Genomic DNA, 8,480 nt, shown 5'->3' with positions numbered 1-8,480 from the left:
TTTTTTTATTATTGTTATATGTTGGTAAATTGCGCATTTGCTTAATTTGCTTTAAAAATGATTGAACTATATTGCTCTTATTTTCCAGTTAAGGGTTTATGCCTTTAGCTAATCTGCATGCAGTAGTTGTAGAATTATCAAAAATCTAAAAGTTGTTTAAATACGGCTAAGCCTAATTTTTCTTACCATAGCAGCCATATTTGTTTAAATTTGAGCAAAATAGTGAATTAAGTCTTTCTGCACCTTCAGTGTCTTTTTTGTGGAGTGGGACCAAAAGAAAACTTTTAATATTGTGCGCTGAAAAATCTGCCTTCTTGCCTGCTGGCCGAATTGCTTGTTATTGCGTAGAAACTGTAATTTTAATTGTAAAAATTGTTTTTTAATGGTTTTAAGTGTATTTGATATTTTATATTTTTCGATATCTTTCAATTTTTGATGAAGATATGTTGAGCTTTATGTATTTTTGCCTTGCCGCGAAGTGCGAACTGAATTAATTGAATGAGAAATATGTCTCTAATGAAATTCGAGGAAATAAGTTTAAATGACACGCAGGCAAAAACTGGTATAATATACGTAATATTCCGTACAAGGAAGTCATGTGGTGTACACATCATCTTTTGGTTTTGTATTTCCAATACACAGACCACCATTAGAAAGAATTCCTGGCCTAAGGATTTCTGTGTCAAGCACGATGGATGCTGCTTTAGACAGTTTTTCACTATACTACTTGATTATGCCAGTAATACTTCCATCATTTCCACAGAAATTAAAATTTTTAAGATAAAACCGGCTAATTCACATAGGAAATCCTACACCAGGTTAATCTTCATCCGATAAACTGATAGTTGTATCAACTGATAGTTGACCATGGTTCTATCACTTACTGTAAAGCGAGAGCAAATAATATGTAAACCAAAAGAAAAAAAAAGATCAAATTCCAAATAAAGAGGAAAAGTTCAGATTTAATTCATTATGCTCACTTCAAGCGCAAATTATGAGACTATAATCTATGCCTGTGGGCCGGTTTTCTGGTAGTACGATACTGGATTCGTGTTCCAAGCTAAACGTAGCTTTTCATAGTGTTCCTAGACTGCCGTAGGATTCTTAAAGAAATATGAGATACTGAAGAGAATGAAAATGGCTCAGACATCGCCTGATCTTGGTACATATATATAGCTTGCGGGTATTCAAACATGCATTCAAACAGTTTGCGGGCATTCTATTTGACTTGCATTCAAACATGTATTATTTGAGACTAATCATTAATTCAGTAACGTAGCAGGTTATCATTGGAAGAGAAAGTTCTTGTTTTGAATCTCCTTTGATGTCCTTTAAAAGTAGTGCTTTCGAAAATAAGCGTGGCTCCCACAAATGTTGCATATTTGTTTGGTATTCATGGATGCCAATCAAATGTGTAACATCGTAGATTGGCATATATAGAATTTCGCATTGTTTGGTCATGTTTAGAACGTTGTTTGTAGCGTACCAGCGTGAGCCAATCTCGAGCTGCCACGAGTGATGTTGAATCACGCGATATCATAAATCCTTCCATATTGATAGATAAAATGACAAAAGTGGCTCTCTGATTGTACGATGAACGATAATAAAGATGGTAACATAGAATTCTGATGAACAGTTGCGTGTTTTATTGTGACCGGCAAATATAGAAATTTGTAAGAAATTGTGATAATAATTAGGCCTGCTGCTTCTTTCTGTTTCAAAGATTTTTGTATCCACCAAATAGAGATGCGCATTTACTGGTGCCGACATTGTTTGAACCCACTACATGGAAAGAATGTAAGTGTGGCTCAAGAACATGTATCAAGTAGAAAGATTATGACTAAATATATTAATTTAGTACATTAGCTTTTTTTACCGCAATATTTTCATTTTGTTTATGAACGTGTAAGGCATGTTCTCCTTAAAGGAAGTATTGTAATCGCGAAAAGTTTCAGGCAGCATATTTCAACGAAAATATCCATTTTGACCGCTATCGAATGCAATTTAACGATGTTTTTGCGCGATATCTGTAGGTAAGGGCAGAATAAAAGGCTCTCTTCCTTCAAAAAAATTATAAAACTGCTTTAAAATTAAATCTGAAGAGAATTTTTCGTGGCGTCTGTACGAACGTACGTACGTATCTCGCATAACTCAAAATCGAGTAGCCTCAGAACGTTGAAATTTTGTATATAGGACTGCTATAACATGTAGATGTGCACCTCGTATTTTGGTTGCAATCGGCCGCACCAAACGTATATAAATACTATATTTATATATATATCCACTCTGTTACTCGGCACAGTGATTCTTTACTCTTATATGTTTGTAAATTGTACATTTTTTGCTTTAAAAATGATTGAATTATGTTGTTCTTATCTTCCGGTTAAGGGTTTTATGCCTTTCGTAATTCTGGAAGCAATATTTGTAAAATTATCAACAATTTAAAAGCTGTTTAAGTGCGGTTAAGTTTTAAATAACATGGTGGACATATTTGTTTACATTTGAAACAGCAGAATTGTAGATTTGTTGCCAATCTAGAGAGACTAAGCTTCGCAACAACAAAAATAACGCCTTCATTTATATTTGCGAATTAAATCATGCTTAATCCTTTCTGGAATTTTTTCGAGGAAATAAGTGTTTAAGATTTACTTAATTTTTAATAATTAGTAATTTAATTTTTAACAATTAGCAATTTTTAATACAGATACTTTAAACTTTTATGTATTTTTGTCTTGTCGCGAAGTGAAAACTGAATTAATTGAATGAGAAATATTCAATCGTCTGTGAAAAACTGTTTCTTTTTTGTTTTGTTTGCTTAATTTCCTTTTTACATCGTTCTAGCTTTATTGTAGTATTTGAAAAGAACATTTGGCAACGATCAGATAATTCTTTAAATGATATACATTTTGTGCATTCTGAGTTATAATATGAATAAAATATAATACTGTTAAGTGAACCTAGTGCCGGAGTGTCGCTATGTTAAACAAATAGAGTGAATTTTAAAGAATGCCTTTATTCTATTGTGGTTTATGCGCTGTCGGCGAAGTAGATTTAATTAAATCCAATAAGTTTAAAAGAAATGCAAGAAACAAATGCGTATAATTTAATATTCCGTACAAGGAAGTCATGTGGTGTACACATCAGATTTTTTAGTATTAATTTTATTCATTTTAAACTCTAGTCAAACTAATAATACATGCAAAACAATTTAAAATCACAACACTATAAAATAACTTGATTTGAAAACTTTATTTTGAAAATAAACGTATAAATACAACAGGCTATAAATTTTAAAAATCTGTGACACTTATTTTGAATTGCAAATACAACGGAATCAAATTTAAATGTAGGTAGGAGTTCACCTATCCTTCGTCTAACACTCAAAACAATTTTTTATTCCGTTCAAAAAGCTGTTAAATATTTCATAATATTTGCTTGGCGAGGAAACCGCCTCCCCGATTTCCCTCCTAACAAACCGGCGCCGAGTTGTATTACGGCAACCCTACGATCTAGCTCGCCGACTGCGGTGTTGCTACTATCGTAAAGATAGAGAGTAAATTAAAAATAAAGAACTTGAAATTGAAAAAAATAACAGCTCCATCGAGGTAACTGTGATGTAGATCAGCACTCCTACCACATTAAAAGCAATTTCGGTATTTCTGGAGTATATCTATAGTACACAGTACAAATTCGCGGGAAATAGTTCCGGTAGTATTTCAACCACTCCTCTCTCTGTGTGTGGATCCGACATGCTTGCTAGGCTGGGTCTATGGCGCGGCGATCATGTTGATCAGAAATGTACTTCCAGAAATGCTTCTGGAAGGTAATTTTCCGATTTCCAGTGCCAAATGGTTGATGGAATTGGGTGTAAAGAAAGATGATGATTTCCAGATTTCGGAAAGAGAGAGGAACGTGCGATTTCTGGACAGATTCCTGAAATTCTAGCACTGAAGCCAGAAGGTAAGTTGCTGTGTTATGTTGGTATGCATGAGTTTATTATTCAGAGTCTCAGAAAGGTATGCATGAGAGTTAACCGCAAATATTAAAAAAATTCCTCATTTATAAATTCTCATCGATGATCTCATAAGATCGTATTATTTTTGCTTTCACTACTGCTTTACATTATGTAAGTATGTGTTAGTAGTTTTGTAAAGCATACTTGTTCGTAATAAATAATCCTGATTATAGTTCAGACTTAACACCAATGACCTTTTAATTTGAAATAATAAGAATTGTTAACATTTCTATGAAAATTCAATATTTTCAAGTATATTGTTTTGGTATATAATAACAAGCTCTAAGATAAACATATTCAGATTTATGTAAATGTCGATGTTATAGAAATTATAGAACTGTTAATAAGATTAACTATAAAAAGAACAAACCCACATTAATGAACTACAGCATATTATTAAGGGGTCATTTATTGATGAAATACTAAATAAGTAAATATAGGTTATAAAATAGTGGCTATGAAAGATAATGTGTATTAATGTGTATAAGACTACCATATTGGCTATAAAACAGTAATTAATAGCAGATGTCAAAAATATAGAGAGTAAAGTAATTAGATTAATGTCAAAAATTTTCATCAATTCTAAATTTTATTGATGGGTTGAGAAAACTTACAGCATTTGTACTATTACGAACTACGGTGTATTAGAAAAGGCATTAACGTTTTTTAATGCTGCATTAAGAATTGAATGTTTGCGTTTATATTAATATTTAGATAGTATTTTCGTTACTTCGATGTGTATACTTGTATTATTTTGTGATGCGTGTGTTAAATAGATACACACAGGAACGAAAGAACGAAAGCGGAAAGGAATGCATGAAAAGAGTTTGAATATTTGTTTTCTGGTAAACTTACTATATGTAAGGAGAAACATATTTTACAGGAAGAATAAAAATGCAGAAAAATTCCCCTATTTATACGGAACCAAGAGCCATCGGGGTATTCAAAGCATTCAGATAGCTGAAAATTTTTCTTTAGGCGAATTTTATAAATTAATGAATTTTTTAATTTAACTCTATTATCGGAACTATTTTACTACAAAAAATCTACATATTTCTGGAAAAAAAATAATAATGAACATAATTTCCTTTCATCTCTCGGGAAAATTAAACAAATTTTTTTTTACTAACTTATTTAGGTTTCGACTAAAATAAAACATTAAAGTAAGTTCTTATTTACGTTAATCCTGAAACTAATTAAGCACAAATGGGCTACTAGTCTCAAAACAGATTTTGCGACCTTAACTATAAACGGCGAATCACTTTTCAAATAGTTGCCACCGAGTATTCTCGCCCTATATTATATTTACTGAAATTAAATAATTAAGAAGCTGCATGAATGTATGTGGGTTCCTCTAATTGTGAAAACAATTGCTATTAATAGAGGCTTCAAAGTTTGAATAACGTAGTCCTCTACCCCAACGTGTGCTCCTGAAAACTCGAATTAGAATTTCGATTTTTATATTTCTTATTTTAAAAATTTTGAATAAATGAACTTTAAATCAGCAAACTCAACGGTATGAAAGCAAGCAGTGGCAATACCGAACGGACTAAATCATTTATCTCCAGCTTGCTACATTCTCTATTGGAAATTCTAAAGATACGTTGTTTTTAAATATTTTGTGATTTTGCTATTGAACTGACTTTCTTGTGGCATAAGTGCGAACAACACGATATTTAATAAATAAAGTTAACACTCAAAATTTTAATAATAAAAGAAAAAAAACTTTTTAAAAGCCATTTTACCAAGAAAAGGGAGCATTCGTATGATGAAATGAAAAAAAAAAAAAAAAAGTATATGCCTACACTGAACACTGCATAGGGAATTAATTCTAAACATATGCTGTTATCCTATTTCTAAAATTTTTCTAATTGTGATGTTGAATTGTATATGGCGAAAGTGCGAAGAAAATAATGCTCAATAATAAAGCTAAAACGACCAAAAAAAAAAAAAAAAAAAAAAAAAAGAAAGAAAGAAAGTTAACAGGAGTACGTGCAAAAGCAAACTAGTATACTGCGAGTTCAGCGAGAGCATATAAAATCTTAACAAATCCTTTTGGGCAATAATTAATATCTAACCCTTTCAGATTTGTTGTTGTTTTTCTATATTAAACAAAACAAAACTTATTTTTATTTATTTTAGACAAAACGCATAATTTACTTCTATTTAATAAAGCTTAAGCTGAAATATTGCTTTTCACAGGCGTACTAAAATAAAGAATACAATCATTTATAAATTCATTCAGAAGAATCTATTAAAAAATACATTAAATTAATTACAGTAAAAAAATTCACAGTAAAAAAGTTCTGCAGGTTCTATTTTTATACGTATTTTAAAACAGTCTCGTTTTTTCCTGTTTTATATGGATATCCACAAGCTAATTTCTTTTCCTGCTTGTCTAGCATCTAATAATTTTTTACACTAGTCTTTAACTGATTGACATGCATTAATTAATCGCTGTACATTTTAATTTTCATATTAAATTCGTTTTTTACAACAGCTTCCAGTGATCGCTAAAAGGTTATTAAACATTTTTACTTTTAGATAGTTAATCCATTATTTTATGTACATAACCATAAATTCTTAAAAAATATTAAGAATAAATTAATTTTGAGAAATTAATTTAATTAAATTATTAATTAAATTATAACTGAAAATTAAGATACAATAACAAAAACAAAAAGTTTGAAAATTAGAAAAAACAAAACAAAAACTTTCAATAAAATTGTAAAATTTAAGAACTGACTGATAATATCCCCAAATCGTAAAAGGGACTGCGACCTGTTACCTGCTGTCAGAGCAAGGTTTTAAGAACTTATAATGTTAGAAGCTTAAATTCTTTAGCACAATCCAGAATAAGGTAAAACTTTGAAATTTGAAAATAATTTATATGTATGCATACGCATGTTAATATACTATACATATGAGTAACGCATGTTTATGTTCTATCTGTACTGAATTCTATCTGTAACCCTTGAATGTGTCTTGAACAAGTAGAGTTCTGAAGAGAAATTATATGATATTTTTTACCCCCTTTTTTTTTTTTTTTTTTTTTTTTTTTTTTTTTTTTTTTTTTGTTCAATTATTTTGATTACTCGTTTTACTTGATGAGTTGTTGATTTTGTAATTTGTTTCGATATTTTTTTTTTATGCAACAATTTACGTTTGATTTATCGAATTAGGGTTAATTATTCTTGCGATGGGTTTTAAACACTTATAAAGGTTTTAATAACGAAAATGTATTTAATTCGAAAACTTCGGTTTAATGTTGAGGTTAAGGAAACTAAACATATTTTATTATTGAGTTTAAGGGAAAGTAAACGTGGTTAAAGTTTGAGGTTAATGGAAAATAAACATGGTTTAATATGAGTTTAAGGGAAAATAAACATGATTTAACGTTGAATTTAAGGGAAACTAAACATATACCAATTGAGTAAGAAGCTGTAAGTCCGGTGGAAAGAATTATTAAAATTGATTTAAGGCTAATTTTGAGGATAATACGTTTTCAATAATTGAGTTTTTGGAAAACAATCCTGATGTAAATAGGATACCTATTAATGTTATGTTGGAAATTCCTAGAATGCAAGATATAAAGGGAATGCTAAATGTAGTTTTTCCTATATGATTTATGTGTTGGAAAGAGAATCGAATTCCAAATTGGCATTTTCCATGACAAAAATTTCTATTTAGCTCTTTATTTCTTCCCTTCAGATTGTGTGTGCAATTTAAATTTTAAAAGCTGTTAATGCTGAAGGCTGTGTTGTTGTTAACAACACTAAGGCTGGAAACGTACTAACAAGCAGAATAACTAAATATAAACCGAGTTTCTTCTTAAAAAAGAACCTGAAACGTTTTTGAGCAAACACATTGTAAACTAAAAAGAACTAGAGTTAACTGTATCTTTTTGATGATACAGTTTTCATTACTTTAATATTTTCAAACATGATTATTAGGATTTATCTAGATGCTTGCAGTAAGTACCTAATGTTGACTACTTCTTGGGAAGGTTGCTAAGGGTTACACATTACGAGTTTCTTGCCCTTCTTAGAAGTTTATTTATCATGAAAGTTTCTGATTTTATTAAATAATTCCTGAAATATGAATATCAGCATATTTTATAAGGCATGAATTACCACAAGTGTTAAAAAATTAAGGAAATTCCCATTATATTGATATATAATGGTGTATTTTAAAACATTTATGTAGGTATATTTGCAGAAGACAGGTGTAAGATTTGACAAATGTTCGAAGAATAACGTAAAACTGTAGAATTTATATGTTTCGAAAATATGGAAAAGCGCACGAGGACTATCTGCCTAAGCGGATGGATGCCTTCCTGGTGAACGTTCTAAGAGGAATTGGCTTGTATTCATGTTCCAAATCGAAAAACCATGGAAACAAATGTGTAGAACGAACTACCTGCAGTCATCACTCATTAACCACTCAGACACTGGCAGGAACTGAA

At 30.4% G+C, this 8,480-nt stretch overlaps 1 protein-coding gene across 2 annotated transcripts in view; it reads left to right on the top strand.

The window, feature by feature from the left end:
- The first annotated feature begins 3,508 nt into the window (after window positions 1-3,508).
- LOC118186859 (uncharacterized) overlaps window positions 3,509-8,480 on the top strand; it is a 267,110-nt gene continuing 262,138 nt past the window's right edge. For both annotated transcript variants that reach the window (XM_085825624.1, XM_085825623.1), the window contains exon 1: window positions 3,509-3,960. The gene's annotated coding sequence lies outside the window, so the exon portion shown is untranslated. The remainder of the gene's footprint in view (window positions 3,961-8,480) is intronic.

The sequence above is a fragment of the Stegodyphus dumicola genome, chromosome 10, assembly GCF_044657685.1.
Source record: "Stegodyphus dumicola isolate Sdum_Otavi_A_Nest chromosome 10, ASM4465768v1".
Lineage (NCBI taxonomy): Eukaryota > Metazoa > Arthropoda > Arachnida > Araneae > Eresidae > Stegodyphus > Stegodyphus dumicola.
The sequence above is the reverse complement of the archived record's forward strand: the minus strand, read 5'-3'. Positions and strand labels throughout refer to the sequence as shown.